The sequence below is a fragment of the Pristiophorus japonicus genome, chromosome 23 (assembly GCF_044704955.1).
Source record: "Pristiophorus japonicus isolate sPriJap1 chromosome 23, sPriJap1.hap1, whole genome shotgun sequence".
NCBI classification, from domain to species: Eukaryota; Metazoa; Chordata; class Chondrichthyes; family Pristiophoridae; genus Pristiophorus; species Pristiophorus japonicus.
This window is the reverse complement of record NC_091999.1, coordinates 62,671,628-62,691,845: the sequence shown is the minus strand read 5'-3', so window position 1 is coordinate 62,691,845 and position 20,218 is coordinate 62,671,628.

Below are 20,218 nucleotides of genomic sequence, written 5' to 3'. Positions count from 1 at the left end.
TTGCTGCTTTCCAATCCGCTGGTACCTCCCCAGAGCCCAGAGAATTTTGGTAGATTATAACGAATGCACCTGCTGTAACTTCCGCCATCTCTTTTAATACCCTGGGATGCATTTCATCAGGACCAGGGGACTTGTCTACCTTGAGTCCCATTAGCCTGTCCAGCACTACCCTCTTAGTGATAGAGATTATCTCAAGGTCCTCCGTTCCCACATTCCCGTGACCAGCAATTTTTGGCATGGTTTTTGTGTCTTCCACTGTGAAAACCGAAGCAAAATAATTGTTTCAGGTCTCAGCCATTTCCACATTTCCCATTATTAAATCCCCTTCTCATCTTCGAATGGACCAACATTTACTTTAGTCACTCTTTTCCGTTTTATATATAGGTAAAAGCTTTTACTATCCGTTTCTATGTTTTGTGCAAGTTTACTTTCGTAATCTATCTTTCCTTTATTTATTGCTTTCTTAATCATTCTTTGCTGTCGTTTAAACTGTTCCCAATCTTCTAGTTTCCCACTAACCTTGGCCACCTTATAAGCATTGGTTTTTAATTTGATACTCTCCTTTATTTCCTTGGTTATCCATGGCTGGTTATCCCTTCTCTTTCCGCCCTTCTTTTTCACTGGAATATAATTTTGCTGAGCACTATGAAATAGCTCCTTAAAAGTCCTCCACTGTTCCTCAATTGCACCACTCAGCTGAGTTTCCAGTCTACTTTAGCCAACTCTGCCCTCATCCCACTGTAGTCCCCTTTGTTTAAGCATAGTACGCTTGTTTGAGACACTACTTCCTCACCCTCAATCTGTATTACAAATACAACCATACTGTGATCACTCATTCCGAGAGGATCTGTTACGAGGAGATCGTTTATTATTCCTGTCTCATTACACAGGACCAGATCTAAGATAGCTTGCTCCCTTGCAGGTTCTGGAACATACTGTTCCGAGAAGAAATCCCGTATGCATTCTATGAATTCCTCCTCAAGGCTACCCTGTGCGATTTGATTTGACCAATCGATATGTAGGTTAAAATCTCCATGATTACTGCCGATCCTTTTTCACATGCCTCCATTATTCCCTTGATTATTGTCCGCCCCACCATGAAGTTATTATTTGCGGGCCTATAAACTACGCACACCAGTGACTTTTTTCCCCTTACTATCTCTAATCTCCACCCACAATGATTCAACATTTTGTTCATGAGAGCCAATATCGTCTCTCACAACTGGCCTGATATCATCCTTTATTAACAGAGCTACCCCAGCTCCTTTCACTTCTTGTCTATCTTTCCGAATTGTCAGATACCCCTATATGTTTAATTCCCAGTCTTGGCCCCCCCTGCAACCACGTTTCTGTAATGGCCACCAAATCATCCCCATTTGTAATGATTTGTGCCGTCAACTCATTTATTTTATTTCGAATGCTGTATGCGTTTAGGTGGAGTGTTTTAATACTAGTTTTTGAACCATAATTTTTAGTTTTGACCCCTCCTGCAGCCCCTTTATATTTATAAATATTGTCCCTTCCTATCACCTTGTGGTTTACTCTTACCCCAGTGCTGCTCTGCTCTGTTGCCTCCTGCCTTTTGCATTCTTTCTTGGGGTCCTGTTCATCTGAGCTCTCCCCCACTCTAACTAGCTCAGAGCCCTCTCTTGGTTCCGAATACTCCTCGCATTGAGGCACCGAGCTTTCATGCTTGCCTTTTTATTACAGTGGGACAGTGTAGAGGGAGCTTTACTCTGTATCTCACCCGTGCTGCACCTGTACCGCGAATATCCGCTGGAACAGAATAGAGGGATATTTTCTCTAGATCTAACAGATCTGTATCGGCCCTGGAATGGCTGAGACAAGTTAGAGTGAGATGCAGTCTGTGTCTAACCTGTGCTGTACTTGCACTGGAAACGTTTGGTGTAACAGTATAGAGTGAGTTTTATTCTATATTTAACCTGTTCAGTTCAGAAAAAGTAATGTGATTGAGTACTGTAGACGTGAGTAATTGTGACCTGTCTCTTTATTCTAACTTCAGAGTGCACGTACAACATGGAAGGTCTGCTTATATACAGTGCTCCCAAGGGACGCTGGGATCCCTTGGGACTCCAACAGATACGGCCTATTGTGGTGGTAGAATTCTGGTTACATAGGGTTGCACACATAACACCACTCCCTCCCAAAGTCAATCGTATACTTATTTGCAAGCTGAGATGATCTGGGGCTTTTCGCTCCTGAGTCGATCGTCTCAGTATAAATACAGGTGCAGGTGAGTTGGTTGGTTCTTCGCTGGACTGCTGCGCAGATGACCTTGCTGGGCGGCTGGGGATGATGAGTTCAGCTTCGTGGTCTACCATGATGTTGGCTGCCACTTGTGTGTGCGTCGGAGGGTCGAAGTTGGTTGCTTGTGGCTGTCTGTGAATCGCAGTTTGGTTTGGTCCAAATGCTTTCTGCAAGTTATTCCATTTGCGAATTTGACCTGAAACACCCTCCTCCCTTCTTTGTCTATTGCAGTGCCAGCAAGCTATTTGGGACCATGTCCATAGTTGAGTACAAATACAGGGTCATTGACTTCAATATTGCGTTACAAATTTGTGCGATCACGGTACATGCTTTATTGATGCCGCCTGCCCTCGACTTAATCATGGTGATCAGGGTGAACGAGAGAAAGCCTTGTTTTGAGCAACCTTTTCAGGAGCAGCTCAGCTGGGGAACCGCGGTGAAAGAATGGTGTCTGGTGCAGTGGCTGAGCAGGACTCGGGACAGGTGGGTCTGCAGGTATTCTTTTGACAGGTGTTTCAAGCTTTGTTTGATGGTTTGGACTGCACGTTCTGTCTGGTCATTGGATGCGGGCTTGAACGGGGCAGTTGTGATGTGCTTGATCCCATTGTGTGTCATGAATTCCTTGGATTCAGCGCTGGTGAAGCACGGCCCGTTGTCGCTGACAAGGACATCAGGCTGGCCGTGCGTGGCTCGTAGGTTTTCGAGGGTGGCAGTGGACGTGCTTACAGACATTATTACACACTCAATCCAGTTGGAATAGAAATCCACAAGAACGAAGAACATTTTGCCTAGAAATGGGCCAGCAAATTCAGCGTGGATCCGAGACCACGGTTTGGAGGGCCATGACCACAAACTTGGGTGCCCTGGGTGCATTGCTCAGTTACGAGCAAGTGGTGCATTGGCACACGCAAGACTCCAAATCTGAGTCGATATCGGGCCACCTGTATGGACATTTCGTCTTTACGCTGCTGGAACAGCTTGATCTCTTCATGCATCTCCGCTGGGATGCTGGACCAGCTCCCATGGAGGATACAGTTTTTACAAGGGACAGTAAAGGACCCTGGCTGGTCCAGGTCCTCATCTGGCGGCCGTAACGGGTGACTTTTCATTTTCAAATGCATCCTTCACCAAGAGCAAGTCTGCAGGCTGTGCCATTTCCACCCCGGTGGTGGGAAAAGTAGCCGACTGAAGGCATCAGTGCAGTTCTCTGTGCCTGGCCAGTGATTAATTACATGCTTATATGCATACAGCGTGAGCACCCATCTTTCGATGCGAGCAGAAGCATTGGTTTTAATACCTTTGCTCTCTGTGAATAGCGATATGAGCGGCTTATGGTGAGTTTCTAAATCGAACTAAAGCCCAAACAGATACTGGTGTATTTTTTCATCCCGTAAACGTATGCCAGAGCTTCTTTTTCAATCATGCTGTCGGTTCTTTCGGCCTTGGACAAACACCTGGACGCATAGGCGACCGGTTGCAATGTTTCCAATTCGTTTGCTTATTGTAACATACGCCCGACACCGTACAAAGATACATCGCAAGCTAGCACTAAACGTTTACATGGATCATACAGGACAAGCAGTTTGTTTAAACATAACAGATTTCGGGCTTTCTCAAAAGCAGTCTCTTTTGATCTCCCCCATGCCTAATAATCTCCCTTGTGCAGCCATATATGTGTAGAGGTTCTAGCAAGGTGCTCAACCCGAGTAGGAAATTACCAAAATAATTGAGGATCCCAGGAACGACCACAGCTCCGTCACGTTCTGTGGTCTCGGTGCGTTCTTGATGGCCTCTGTCTTGGGGTCAGTGCGCCTGGTGCCATCTGCCACGATTCTTCTGCCTAAGAACTCGACCTTTGGCGCCCGGAAAGCACACTTCGAGCGTGTCAACCTGAGTCCCACATGATCTAGCCGATTTGGAACCTCTTCCACGTTCTGCATGTGCTCGATGGTGTCCCGACCTGTGACCAGTATATCATCCTGGAAAACCACGATGTGCAGCACCGACTTTAGCAGACTCTCCATGTCCCTTTGAAAAATAGCCGCGATCGATCGAATTCCAAACGGACATCTAATGTCGATGAACAGACCTTTGTGCGTGTTGATGCAGGTGAGGCCTTTTTAAGATTCCGCCAGCTCCTGCGTCATGTAGGCCGAGGTCAGGTCAAACTTGGTAAATATCTTTCCTCCTGCCAGTGTCGCAGATAGATTGTCTGCCTTGGGTTGCTGGTACTGGTCCTGCAGCGAAAAATGCTTAATCGTTAATTTATAGTCCCGCATATGCTGACCGTGACATCACCCTTGAAAACCAGAACAATCTGACTATCCCACTCGTTGAACTCCACCAGTGCGATGATGTCCTCTCATTGCAGCCTGTCTAACTCGATCTCCACTTTCTCTCGCATCATATATGTCACTGCCCGTGCCTTGTGATGGATGGGTCATGTACCGGGAATCAAATGGATCTGCACCTTCGCCCTCAAGAAACTTCCGATCCCTGGCTCAAACAATGATGGAAACTTGCTCATAACCTGGGCACATGAGGCGTCATCGATGGATGAAAGCGCTCGGATGTCATCCCAGTTCCAGCGTAATTTTCTCAGCCAGCTTCTGCCGAACAGTGTGGGGCCATCTCGTGACACGATCCTTAGTGGTAGTTCGTGTACTGTTCCATCATAAGAGACTTTTAATATGCTGTGCTGTCAATTATAGGGATCAGCTCTTTCGTGCACGTTTTCAGCTTGGTGTGAATGGGGCTCAGCTTGGGCCTGTCGAAGGCCGTTTTCTCATGATGGACTGACTCGCACCCATGTCCAATTCTATGGATACAGAATTCCGTTCAGTTCAACATTTAACAAGATCGGTAGACATTTCGTGGTGAAGGTGTGTACCCCATACACATCTGCCTCCTCGGGTTGAGTCTCTAGTTCAGTTTGATCCACCATGGATCGGTCTTCCACTGCAATGTGGTGCTTTGCAGCGTTTGCAGCTCATCTGCACATTCGCTGGATGTGTCCCATTGTTCCACAGCCTTTGCACGCATAGTGTTTGAAGCTGCATTGATGGGCTCGATGATCACCTCCGCAGTGCCAACAAGCTGTTAACTGCCTCGCATTAATGCTTGATGGCAGACTCTGAGTCATCTGAGATCATGCAGCTGCAGGCGTGTACATTCTGCCATATGCATTCCTGCCTGAAAACGATGTTACTTTGTGTACAGTACTTGCCGAAACATCTGATTGCTGCGAAATTTGTTTGGTGTTATCGCTGGTGGACATAAATGCCTCGGCTATCATTATGGCTTTGCTTAGGTGCAGTGTTTCAACAGTCAATAGATTGCGAAGGATATCCTCATGGCCAATGCCAAACACAAAAAAATCTCTTAGCATTTACTCCAGGCATCCATCAAATTCGCAATGTCCTGCAAGATGCCTTATTTCGCCGACGTAGCTCGCCACTTCCTGGCCTTCAGACCGTTGACATGTGTAAAATCGATACCTTGCCATCAGAATGCTTTCCTTCGGATTTAGGTGCTCTTGGACCAGCGTACACAGTTCTTCATGCGATTTGGTTGTTGGTTTCACTGGAGCAAGAAAATTCTTCATGAGGCCATAGGTTGTTGCCCCGCAGAGAGTGAGGAGGATCACCCTTTGTTTGGCAGCATTCACATTCCCTGCCAGTTGGTCATGAAGTATAAGTCGAGTCGCTGCATGAAGACATCCCAATCGTCCCCTTCTGAGAATTTCTCCAGGATACCAACAGTTCTCTGCATTTTTGCATGATGTTTCATTATCTCGTCGCCAATTGTTGTGTCCAGAATAAAGTAATGTGATTGAGTACTGTAGACATGAGGATGTGTGATCTTGGTCTCTTTTTTACTAACTCCAGAGTGCACGTACAGCATGGGGGTCCTGCTTATATACAATGCTCCCAAGCGATGCTGGGATCCCTTGGGACTCCAACAGATATGCCCTCTGATGGCGGTAGATTGTTGGTTTCATCAGGTTGCATACATAACATAACCCATGTTGTACTTGCCCTGGGAATGTCTGATGGGACAGTGTAGAGGGAGCTTTAATCTGTATCTACTCCATGTCCGTTGTACTCCGTAGAGGACGAAATCCACATTGTGACTCCAGGAGGACCTCCTCAGCCACAGGGGAAGACGATTGAGGAGGATTCTAGCGATGACTTTCCCAGTGGCTGGTAACAGGGAGACTTATCTGTAATTGCCACAGTCGGACTTGTCTCCTTTGTTAAAGATGGTCACGATTACTGCATCTCTGAGATCTCCAGGCCTGCTCTCCTCCTTCCAGATGAGAGAGATGAGGTCACGCATTCATGCCAATATTGCCTCTCCACCATACTTTAGTGCCTCAGTGGGGATTCCATCTGCTCCCATTGCCTTGTTGTTCTTGAGCTGGCGGATGGCCTTTTCTATCTCATGCAGGGCTGAGGTTTTGTTGAGATGTTGGCGGGTAGCATGCTGCTGGATGGAGTCGAGGACACTCGAATCAGAGGCAGAGTCTTGGTTCAGGACATCTTCGAAGTGCTCCTTCCAGCGAGTCCTGACGGCCTCAGTGTCCTTGATGAGTGTTTCCTCATTCTTGGCCAGCAGTGGAGTGGTGCCTTGGGTACTTGGGCCATAGGTGGCCTTGACTGCGAGGAAGAATCCTCGCACATCATGGCTGTCGGCCAGCTGCTGAGCCTCCTTTAATTTCTCCACCCACCATCTATGCTTTAGGTCACAGGTTTTTTTCTTGGACCTCGGCCTTAAGCCGTCTGTAATGCTGATTTGCTGCTCCCGAGTTGGGTTGTTGTTTTAGGTTCAGAAATACCCTGTGCTTGTGATTAATTAGCTCTTGCATCTCCTGGTCATTCTCATCAAACCAGTCCTGGTGTTTCCTCGATCAGGCTAACATCCCCATCATCGAAGCACTGACCACACTCGACCAGCTGCATTGGGTGGGCCACATTGTTCACAACTATTTTAAGTAGAACAATAATCAGGTTCCCCCTGATTAAAGGGTGGAGGGGGGTCACACTCCAGAAACTTTCATTAAAGTGCCCCATTGTTTTTTTGAGGGGAACCAAAAACACAAATTAACAATTCAACATAAAGGTAACCTTTGTCAAATCAAATCAAATGAATTAAAATTACAATTCTGTTCCCTCTGGAATGATGCACTCCAGTCTCTCTGGTGCTCACCTCTCATGGAAGGCCACGAGTCTACCGGTGGACACTGCATGCTCAATCTCCAGGGATACCCTGGCTCGACACATTGTTCACATGCCTGACACAAGATTCCCAAAGCAAGGCTCTACTCGGAACTCCTACATGGCAAGCGAGCCTACAGTGGGCAGAGGAAACCTTTCAACGACACCCTCAAAGACTCCTTGATAAAATTCAACAACCCCCTGATACATGGGAGTCCCTGACAAACGTCCGCCCTAAGTTGAGGAAGTGAATCCGGGAGGGCTCTGAGCAGCTCGTGTCTCATCACTGAGAGCATGCAGAAACCAAGCGTAGGAGCATGCGGCAAACCAGTCTCACCCACCCTGTCATTCAACGACTGGCTGTCCCACCTGTGACAGAGACTGTAATTCCCGTACTGGATTGTTTCGTCACGTAAGAACTCACCTTTAGAGTATAAGCAAGTCTTCCTCGATTTTGACGGACAGTCTGTGATGATGATGATGTGTACCTAACCTGTGTTGTGCCTGTCCTGTGCATTTTTGGATTGGCTGTTTAGAGAGACGTTTACCCTGCATCTAAATTATGCTGTACTTGCCCTGGGAGTGTTTGATCGGACAGTGTAGACGGAGCTTCACTCTGTATCTAACCCATGCTGTACCTGCACTGGGAGTGTTTAATGGGACAGTGTACAGGGAGATTTACTCCGTATCTAACTGGTTCTGTACCTGACCTGGGAGTGTTTGATGCGTCACTGTTGATGGAGCTTTACTCTGTATCTAACATGTGCTGTACATATCCTGGCAGTGTTTGATGGGACAGTGTAGAGGGAGCTTTACTCTGTATCTAACCCGTGCTGTACCTGCCACCAGTGCGCTTGCAGCCTTCTGTAAGAGGTCGGCACCGGAGGGACTGGAGTGCATCATCAGCTCCAGCAACCAAATTTTAATTTGATTTAAGTTTACCGTCCAAAGTTTAATTGGTTTATTTTGTCGGTTATAGTTCCCCTCCCTCCTTTAATCAGGATGCATTTGAGTTACAGGTCAACAACAAAATAGTTGTGCTGTACCTGCCCTGGGATTGTTTCTTGAGACAGTGCAGAGGGAGCTTTATTCTGTAAGTAACCTGTGCTGTGCATACCCTGGGAATACCTGGTGGGACAGTGCAGATGGATCCTTGCTATGTATTTAACATGTGCTGTACCTGCCCTGGGAGTGTTTGATGAGTCAGCGTACAGCAAGCTTTAAATTGTAACTAACCCGTGCTGTCCCTGCCCTGGGATTCTTTAGGACAGCATAGAGGCAGCTTTACTCTGTGTATAACCGTGTCGTAACGAGCCCACTCCTGCTCCTCTTTCTCATGGCCCTATGTACCCAGCATGCCCCGCGGGGGAGAATGTGACGCACCCAGACTACAGGAGCTCAGTGCGCAGGAGCGGGCCCAGGCTGTGTTTAGAGCATGCGCAGTGCGTGTAATGGCGGAGGAGACATCTTTTTCAGAGGTTCCTGAGAACTGTTCATTTCGGCGGGGCGGAGGGGAATAATTGACCAGCAGGGAGTCGTGGAGGCTTCATAAAGAACCGGTGCCCGACGCATGCCCGGTATAATAACCGGAATATCGGCGGTTGCAGCTTCGGGGCTTTCGCCCTGTCACAGGCCCCGGCTAACGGCGGCCATCTTCGTGCAGGAAGGCAGGTTCAGCGCTCCGCCATCTTGATTCAGTGAGTAGCAGAGCGCATGCGCAGCCATCTTGGTGCAGGAACAAAGTGAATGATGCCAGTGTCCGGAACTGAACCCAGCCAGAGTCAGTACCTTCAGGGGAGGGGAACCAGTGAGTGTACAACTGAATCCAGCCAGAGTCAGTACCTTCAGGGGAGGGGAACCAGTGAGTGCAGAACTGAACACAGCCAGAGTCAGTACCTTCAGGGGAGGGGAATCAGTGAGTGTACAACTGAACCCAGCCAGAGTCAGTACCTTCAGCGGAGGGGAACCAGTGAGTGCAGAACTGAACACAGCCAGAGTCAGTACCTTCAGGGGAGGGGAACTAGTGAGTGTAGAACTGAACCCAGCCAGAGTCAGTACCTTCAGGGGAGGGGAACCAGTGAGTGTAGGACTGAACCCAGCCAGAGTCAGTACCTTCAGGGGAGGGGAACCAGTGAGTGTAGGACTGAACCCAGCCAGAGTCAGTACCTTCAGGGGAGGGGAACCAGTGAGTGTAGAACTGAACCCAGCCAGAGTCAGCACCTTCAGGGGAGGGGAACCCGTGAGTGTAGAACTGAACCCAGGCAGAGTCAGTATCTTCAGGGGAGGGGAACCAGTGAGTGTAGAACTGAACCCAGCCAGAGTCAGTACCTTCAGGGGAGGGGAACCAGTGAGTGTAGAACTGAACCGAGCCAGAGTCAGCATCTTCAGGGACCAGTGATTGATTGGTGCCGCGGCCCCGCCCCCCGCCACTGATTGCGGGCGGTTGGCGGGTTTGTTGGTGGGCTCCGCTCGCAGCCTTTGAGCTCGGGGCCCAGGTGAGGCGAGGCGGAGTTGTGCGCAGACGTGGGGACAGCCTATTGTGGGAGATTAGCTGCGGACAGACGACGTTTTGCCCCCCGCGGAGGATGGATGATCAGCCCGGGCAGTGCGCCCAGCCGCCCTGAGGACTCACGGACACGCGCGGGCGGTGAGATTTGCCGCCGAGTCGGCGGGTGGGGCACCTTCGTGCGGGGACGGGCCTTGGTTACTGTCGGGGGTTGCCGGGAGTTTGGCCGCCATCTTTGGGCAGCACGGGTCCGCCCGCCACGGGGAGCAGGGAGCAACACGGGCGGGGCTTCCTCGACGTCACAATACTTTCCATTGTCCCGCTGCAGGGCAGGGAGCATGCGCGGCGGCCATCTTACTGCAGGGAGCAGGTGCAGGATGGGGACCAGTGATATGAACACATGAGAACATCAGAAATAGGAGATGAGTCGGCCCTTTGGCCCCTCGAGTCTGCTGCCATTCAATAAGATGATGACTGCAGCATCTGGGGTGGTTCTCCTTGGAGTAGTGAAGATGCAGGGCGGGTTTAACAGGTGCTCACAATCAGGAAGGCTTTAGATTGTATCAGGGAACAGAGTGGTTCTTCTCACACAATCAGAGAATGGTTACAGCACGGAAGGCCGTTCGGCCCGTCCAACCCTTGCCTGCTCCCAGCTAGTCCCACTGCCTGCCCTTCCCCCAGTCCTGCAAATGTTTTCTTTCAGATACTTATCCAACTTTTTTTTTTGAAAGCTGTGATTGAGTCTTCCTCCACCACCCTTTCAGGCTGTGCTTTCCGGATTCTAACCGCTCGCTGCATAAAATAGATTTTCTGATGTCACCTTTGGTTCTTTTGCCATTCACCTCAAATCCATCTCCTCTGATTCTCCACCTTTCTGCCAGTGGGAACAGGAGCTCTCTATCTACTCTGTCCGGACCCCTAATGATTTTGAACACTTCTATCAATTCTCCTCTCAACCTTCTCTGCTCCAAGGAGAACAACCCCAGCGTCTCCAGTCAATCCACGTAACCGAAGTCCCTCATCTCATGAATCATTCTTGTCAATCTTTTCTGCACCCTCTCTGAGGCCTTCACATCCTAATGTACGGTGCCCAGAATTGGACACAATGCTCCAGTTGAGACCGAACCAGTGTTTTACAAAGGTTCATCATAACTTTCTTGCCCAGCAACCTGTAAGCTTTTTTAACTGCTTTCTCAACCTGTCCTGCCACCTTCAGTAATTTGTGCACATGTACCCGCAGGTCTCACTGTTCATGCACCCCCTTTCGGATTGTACCCTTCAATTTATATTGTCTATCCTTGTTTATTTCATCATGCTTCTCCAATTTTATTTCTTCACTCAGGTTCACGGTCTTGTTTTATTTCTTCCTCCAAGCCCCTCAACTTGATCTTGCAGTGTAATGTTGGCGAGTGGTGATTGATTGCCCTGGGAACCAACAGGAAGAGAGGTCAGGGGCCGTTGGGCCCAGGGAGCAGCGTTTTCTGCAACCAATCGCGGTGCTTGAGGGGTGGATCCTGAGTCGGCCTGTCAGGTGAGTCTGTGTAAACCCCTGTTAAACAATTTATCTTTAAAAAATTAAATCGAGATTTCTTTTGTTAACAAAACAATGTAAAATTGCTCAGTACTTTGTTTTCCTGGAGTTCCTATTATGAGTTTCTGACACTTCAGTGCCAAGATAATCAGGTGTTTAAAGGTCATTCATTTCCCTCTTTCCATGACACTGTTAGTTAAAGGGACAGAGATTGATTTCCCCGCATTATGCATTCGTAGTAGTTAAAGTAACATCCTTCCTGTTAGTAGTGAGTTACATTCTGTGCTGGGCGAGATGGCTGTTGGCATCAGCCTTTAAAATACGCATTCTCTTGTTCAACTCTCTCCAGGGTCTCACCCTTCGCTATCTCTGTAACCTCCTCCAGCGCACCAACCCTCTTAACAGTTTGTTTTCTTTGGAACAAAGGAGGCTGAGGGGAGACTTTAATGAGATGTATAAAATTATGAGGGGCCCAGATATTGTGGAGAGGAAGGACCTATTTCCCTTCACAGAGGGGTCAGCAACCAGCAGAACTTTTTAGCCAGTACGTAGCAAGCCCAACAAGAGAAGGGGAAGTTCTGGACTTAGTATTAGGGACTGAAGCTGGGCAGGTGGAAGGGGTATCAGTGGGAGAGCATTGGTGCTTGTGATCGTAATTCAGTTAGATTTAGGGTAGTTATGGAAAAGGACAAAGATAGACCAGGAATAAAAGTTCTCAATTGGGGAAAAGCCAAGTTTACGAAGCTGAGATGTGATTTAGCCAAAGTGGACTGGAAACAGCTATTTGAAATGGTGAGAGATTGGGAAACTTTGGTGTTCAGAGGGACCTTGTGTGTCCTTGTACACGAATCACTGAAAGTTAATATGGAGGTACAGCAAGCAACGAAGAAAGCAAATGGTATGTTGGCCTTTATTACAAGAGGATTTGAGTGCAGGAGTAAAGATGTCTTACTGCAATTATATAGGGCCCTGGTGAGACTGCAGCTGGAGTATTGTGTACAGTTTTGGCAGCTTACCAAAGGAAGGATGTACTTGCCATTGAGGATGGCAACGAAGGTTCACCAAACTGAATTCCTGTGGTGGGAGGATTGTCCTATGAGGAGAGATTGAGTAGACCGAGCAACATATTCTCTAGAGTTTAGAAGAATGAGAGATGATCTCATTGAATCATACAAAATTCTTACAAGGCGTGACAGGATAGATGCAGGGAGGATGTTTCTGGCTGAGCAGTCTAGAACCAGGGGTCATAGTCTCAAAATAAGGGGTTGGCCATTTAGGACTGAGAAGAGCAGAAACTTATTTACTCATTATTTTTTGCAATTCTCTACCCCAGAGGGCTGTGGAGGCTCTGCCTTTGAGCATATTTAAGACAGAGATCGATAGATTTTTGTAAATTTAGGTAATCAAGGGATATGGAATCGTGCAGGAAAGTGGAGTTGAGGTAGAAGATCAGCCATGATCTCATTGAATGGCAGAGCAGGCTCGAGGGGCCGAATGGCATACTCCTGCTCTGAAATCTTATGTTCTTTTGTTGAAGTTAAATCAGTCTCAGAGCAGTGGGAGGCATTCAATGAGGAGATAATGAGCGTTCAGAGGAAGTATGTTACCTTCAAGAAAAAGGGTGGGACTAATAAATCTAGAGCCCCCTGGATATCAACATAAGAAATAGGGGCAGAAGGAGGCCATAAGTTCCCTCGAGCCTGCACGGCCATTCAATAAGATCATGGCTGATCATCGCCCTCAACTCCACTTTCCCGCCTGATCTCCATATCCCTTGATTCGCTTAATATAAAAAATCTATCAATCTCAACCTTGAATAGACTGAGCATCCACAGCCCTCTGGGGGAGAGAATGCCAGAGATTCACAACCCTCTGAATGAAGAAAATCCTCCTCAATTCTGTCTTAAATGGCCTACCACTTATCCTGAGACTGTGCCCCCTAGTTCGAGACAGTCCAGCCAGGGGAATCAACCACTCAGCATCTAACCTGTCAGTCCCCTTTAGAACCTTGTATGTTTCAATGAGATCACCTCTCATTATTCTAAACTTGAGAGTGTATAGGCCCATTCTACACACTATCTCATCATAAGACAGCCCAGGAATCAATCTTGTGAACCTTTGTTGCACAGTGTCCAAGGCAAGTGGTTCCGTCCTTCGATAAGGAGACCAAAACTGTGCCCAGTACTCCAGGTGTGGTCTCACCAAGACCCTGTACAATTGTAGCAAGACCTCCTTACTCTTATATTCTAGCCCCTTGCAATAAAGGACAAACCATTTGCCTTCCTTATTGCTTGCATACCTGCATGCTCACTTTCTGTGTGTCTTGCACAAGGGCACCCCAAATCTCTCTAAACACCAAAGTTTAAAAGTTTCTCATAATTTAAAAGATATTCTGTTCTTCTGTTTTTCCTACCAAAGTGAATAACCTCACATTTCCCTACATTATACTCCATCTGCCACCTTACTGCCCACTCACGTAATCTATCTATGTATATCTTGCAGACTCTTGTGTTCTCACAGCTTACTGTCCCACCTAGTTTTGTATCATCAGCAAATTTGGATACATTACACTCGGTCCCTTCATCTAGGTCATAAATCATAAAATCATCGAAATTTACAGCATGGCAGGAGACCATTTCAGCCCACTGTTTCCGTGCCGGCCAACAAACAGCTATCCAGCCTAATCCCACTCTCCAGCTCTCGGTCCGTAGCCCTGTCGGTGATGACAGTTGAAGTGCACATCCAAGTATTTTTCAAATGTGCTGAGTGTTTCTGCCTCTACCATCCTTTCAGGCAGTGAGTTCCAGACCCCCACAAACCTCTGGGTGAAGCAATTTCCCTTCGTATCTCCTCTGAACCAATTACTTTAAATCTGTGCCTCCTTGTTATTGACCACTGTGCCACAGGAAACAGGTCCTTCCTATCCACTCTATCCAAGCCCCTTATAATTTAATACTTTCATCAGGTCTCCCCTCAGTGTCCTCTGATCCAAATAAAATGGACTCTGCATCTCCAATCTTTCCTCATCGCCAAAATTCTCCAGTCCAGGCAACATTCTTGTAAATCTCCTCTGTACCCTTTCCAGTACAATCACATCTTTCCTGTAATGTGATGACCAGAACTGCACACAATATTCCAACTGCGGCCTAACCATTTCAAGCATAACCTCCTAGCTCTTGTATTCCATGCCTCGACTAATAAAGGTAAGTATTCCATGTGCCTTCTTAACCACCTTATCGACCTGGCCTGCCACTTTCAGGGATCTGTGGACCTACACTTCAAGGTCCCTTTGTTCCTCTACAATTTTCAGTGTTGTAGCATTTAATGTGTAATCCCTTGCCTTGTTAGACCTCCCCAAATGCATTACCTCACACTTATCTGGATTAAATTCCATTTGCCACTTTACTGCCCATCTGAAAAGTACATTTATAGTTTCCTGCAGTGTGCAGTTTTGTTCTTAATTCTCAACCACACAGCCTATTTTAGTTTCACCTGCAAACTTCTTAATCATACCCCCAACATTGAAGTCCAAGTCATTGATATATACCAGAAAAAACAAGGGACCCAGCACTGAGCCCTGCAGAACCCCACTGGAAACAGCCTTCCAGTCACAAAAACAACGAATGGCCCACTCCTGGAACTATTTTCTATGTTTCTATGACCCAACTTCCACAGCTCTCTGAGGCAGCAAATTCCACAGATTTGCAACCCTTTGAGAGAAGACATTTCTCCTCATCTCAATTTTAAATGGGTGGCCCCTTATTCTAAGATTATGCCCTCTAGTTCGAGTCTCCCCCATCAGTGGAAACATTCTCTCTGCATCCACCTTGCCCCCCCTCATAATCTTATACGTTTCGATAAGATCACCTCTCATCCTTCTGAATTCCAATGGGTAGAGGCCCAAACTACTCAACCTTTCCTCATAAGTCATCCCCCTCATCCCCGAAACCTTCTCTGAGCTGCCTCCAAAGCAAGTATATCTTTTCAGAAACATGGATCAGGAAGGCAAAGATTCTATTCGCTTTCCTGATCACTTGCTGTACCTGCATACTATCCTTTTGTGTTTCATGCACAAGTGCCTCCAGGTCCCGCTGTACTGCAGCACTTTGTAATCTTTCTCCATTTAAATAATAACTTGCTCTTTGATTTTTTTTCTGCCAAAGTGCATGACCTCACACTTTCTAATATTATACTCCATCTGCCAAATTTTTTCCCATTCACTTAGCCTGTCTATGTCCTTTTGCAGATTTTATGTGTACTCACATATTGCTTTTCCTCCCATCCTTTGTATCGTCAGCAAACTCGACAACATTACATTCAGTCCCTTCTTCCAAGTTCTTGAATATAGAATGTAAATAGTTGGGTTCCCAGCACTGATCCCTGCAGCAACCCACTAGTTACTGGTTGCCAACCAGAGAATGAACCATTTATCCGACTCTCTGTTTTCTGTTAGTTAGCCAATCCTCTATCCTTGCTGATATATTACCGCAAACCCTGTGAACTTTTACGTGGCACCTTGTCAAATGTCTTCTGGAAGTCCAAATGCACCACACTCACTGGTTCCCCTTTATCCACCCTGTTTGTTACATACTCAAAGAATTCCAGCAAATTTGTCAAACATGCCTTCCCCTTCATAAATCCATGCTGACTCTGCCTGACCAAATTTTGCTTTTCCAAATATCCTGCTACTGCTTCTTTAATGATGGACTCCAACATTTTCCCAACCACAGATGTTAGGCTAACTGGTCTATAGTTTCCTGCTTTTTTTCTGCCTCCTTTTTTAAATAAGGACATTACATTTGCAGTTTTCCAATCACTGGGACCTCCCCAGAATCCAGGGAATTTTGGTAAATTACAACCAATGCATCCACTGTCCCTGCTGCGACTTCTCTGAAGACCCTAGGATGCAAGCCATCAGCTCCAGGGGATTTATCCGCCTTTAGTCCCGTTATCTTACTGAGTACCACCTTCTTAGTGATTGTGTTAAGTTCCTCCCCCCTGTAGCACCTTGACTGTCCACTGTTGGGATATTGTTAGTGTCCCCTGCCGTAAAGACTGATAGAATATATTTGTTCAGTGTTTCTGCCATCTCCATGTTCCGCATTACTAATTCCCCGATCTCGTCCTCTCAGGGACCAACATTTACTTTAGTCACTCTTTTCCTTTTTATATACCTATAGAAACTCTTGCTATCTGTTTTTATATTTTGTGCTAGTTTACTTTCATAGTCTATCTTCCCTTTCTTAATCATTTTTTTAGTCATTTTTTGCTGGCTTTTAAAAGCTTCCCAGTCTTCTGTCCTCCCACGAGTTTTGGCCACTTTGTATGCCCTTGTTTTTAATTGGATACCGTCCTTTATTTCTTGAGTTAGCCACGGATGGCTATCTTTTCTTTTACACCCTTTCCTCCTCACTGGAATATATTTTTCTTGAGAGTTGTGCAATCAATATCTCCTTAAATGTACACCACTGTTCATCAACCGTCCTGCACTTAAATCTATTTTCCCAGTCCACTTTACCCAACTCTGCCCTCATACCTGCATAGTCTCCTTTATTTAAGATTATTACGCTGGTTAGAGATCCAACTTTCTCACCCACCATCTAAATTTCAAATTCAGATCATGCTATGATCACTCAATGCAAGAGATCCTTTACTAGGAGATTGTTTCGAATCTTGTCTCATTACACAGGACCAGATCTAAGATGGCCTGCCCCCTGGTTGGTTCCGTTACATACTGCTGAAGGAACCCGTCCCTTATGCACTCTATGAACTCCTCCTCAAGGCTACCCTGACCAATTTGATTTGTCCATTCAATATGGAGGTTAAAATCACCCATGATTATTGCTGTTCCCTTTTTACAAGCCCCCACTATTTCCTGGTTTATGCGCTGACCAACAGAGTAGCTATTGTTACGGTGCCTGTAGTCGACACCCACCAGTGACTTTTTCCACTTATTGTTCCTTATCTCCACCCAAACCGTTTCAACATCCTGATCATTTGAGCCAATATCGTTTCTTACTATTGCAGTGATTCCATCCTTTATCAATAGAGCTATTCCACGTCCTTTTCCTTTCTTTCTGTCCTTCCGGACTGTCCAGTACCGCTAAATATTTAATTCCCAGACCTGGTCACCTTGCAAACACGCCTCTGTAATGGCTATCAGATCATACCCATTTTTATGTATTTGTGCCGTCAACTCATCTATTTTGTTTCAAATGCTATGTGCATTGAGACAAAGTGTTTTTTTTACACTTTTTTCCTGCTTGTTTCCTCTCTCCTTCAAACTCACTTTCTTTATTTTTGCTTTCTAATTCCAGCTTTACTCCCCTCCCTACTGAATCTATTATCAGGTTCCCATCCCCCTGCCAAGCTAGTTTAACCCCTCCCCAAAAGCACGAGCACACCCCACCGTGAGGATATTGGTCCCGGCTCTGTTGAGGTGCAACCCATCTGGTTTGTCCATGTCCCACCTCCCCCAGAAGCGGTCCCAGTGCCTCAGGAAAGTAAAGCCCTCCCGCCTGCACTATCTCTCCAGCCAGGCTCTATCCTCCTGTTTCTGTAGTCACTAGCTCGTGACATCGGGAGGAATTCGGAGATTACTACCCTTTGAGGTCCTGCTTTTTAATCTCTCTCCTAGCTCCCTAAACTCTGCCTGCTGGAGAGGGGAGGGAGGGGAAACAGTGAGTGTGGAATTGAAAACAGCCGGAGTTAGTGCCGTCAGGGACGGGGCAGATGGGAGGGAGGGGAACCAATGAGTATACAACTGGACCCAGGCAGAATCAGCACCTTCAGGGGAGGGGAACCAGTGAGTGTAGAACTGAACCCAGCCAGAGTCAGTACCTTCAGGGGAGGGGAACCAGTGAGTGTGGAACTGAACGCACCCAGAGTCAGTACCTTCAGGGGAGGGGATCCAGTGAGTGTAGAACTGAACCCAGCCAGAGTCAGCACCATCAGCGGAGGGGAACCAGTGAGTGCAGAACTGAAACCAGATAGATTCAGCAACTTCAGGGGAGGAAAGGAGAGGCAGTTGAGAGGAGGTTGATTCCGGAGATGAGAGGGTTGACTTATAAGGACATATTGAGTCGGGATAAATGGTTCATTCTCAGTTTGGTAATCAGTAACTAGCGGGCTGCTGCAGGGATCAGTGCTGGGACCCCAACTATTTACAATCTATATTAACGACTTGGAAGAAGGGACCGAGTGTAGTGTAGCCACATTTGCTGATGATACAAAGATGGGAGGAAATGCAATGTGTGAGGAGGACACACAAAATATGCAAAACCACATTGACAGGCTAAGTGAGTTGGCAAAAACTTGGCAGATGGAGTATAATGTTGGAAAGTGTGAGGTCATGCACTTTAGCAGAAAAAACAATCACATATCAAATTATTATTTAAAATGGAGAAAGATTGCCAAGTGCTACTGTACAGCGGGACCTGGGGGTACTTATGCATGAAACACAAAAGATCAGTATGCAGGTACAGCAAGTGATCAGGAAGGCCAATGGAATCTTGGCCATTATTACAAAGGGGATGGAGTATAAAAGCTGGGAAGTCTTGCTACAGTTGTACAGGGTATTGGTGAGGACACACTTGGAATATTGCGTGCAGTTTTGGTTTCCATATTTACGAAAGGATATACTTGCTTTGGAGGCAGTTCAGAGAAGGTTCACAAAGTTGATTCTGGAGATGAGGGGGTTGACTTCTGAGGAAAGGTTGAATATGTTGGGCCTACACTCATTGGAATTCAGAAGATAGAAAAGTGATCTTATCGAAACATATAAGATTATGAGGGGGCGTGACAAGGTGGATGCAGAGAGGATGTTTCACTGATGGGGGAGACTAGAACTTGAGGGCATAATCTTAGAATAAGGGGCCTCCATTTAAAACTGAGATGAGGAGACATTTCTTCTGAGGGTTGTGGATGTGTGGAATTCACTGCCTCTGAGAGGTGTGGAAGCTGGGACATTGTATTAATTTCAGACAGAAATAGACACTTTCTTAAACAATAAGGGGTTATGGGGAGTGGGCAGGGAAGGGGACCTGAGTCCATGATTGGATCAGCCATGATGGTAATAAATGGCGGAGCAGGTTCGAGGGGCCGCATGGCTTACTGCTGCTCCTATATCGTATGTTACCCAGTGAGTGCAGAACTGAAACCAGACAGAGTCAGCATCTTCAGGGGAGGAGAGGGGAACCAGTGAGTGTAGAACTGAACCCAGCCAGAGTCAGCACCTTCAGGGGAGGGGAACCAGTGAGTGCAGAACTGAACCAAGCCAGAGTCAGTACTTTCAGGGGAAGGGAACCAGTGAGTGTAGAACTGAACCCAGCCAGAGTCAGTACCTTCAGGGGAGAGGAACCAGTGAGTGTGGAATTGAACCCAGCCAGAGTCAGTACCTTCAGGGGAGGGGAACCAGTGAGTGTAGAACTGTACCCAGCCAGAGTCAGTACCTTCAGGGGTGAGGAACCAGTGAGTGTAGAACTGAACCCAGCCAGAGTCAGAACCTTCAGGGGAGAGGAACCAGTGAGTGTGGAATTGAACCCAGCCAGAGTCAGTACCTTCAGGGGAGGAGAGAGATGGGTGGGAGGGAAATGAGTGATGGTCGAACTGATCGCAGCCAGATTCTACACCTTCAGGGAATTAGAGGGGAACCAGAGAGTCTATATCTGAACCCAGCAAGAGTCAGCACCCTAAGGG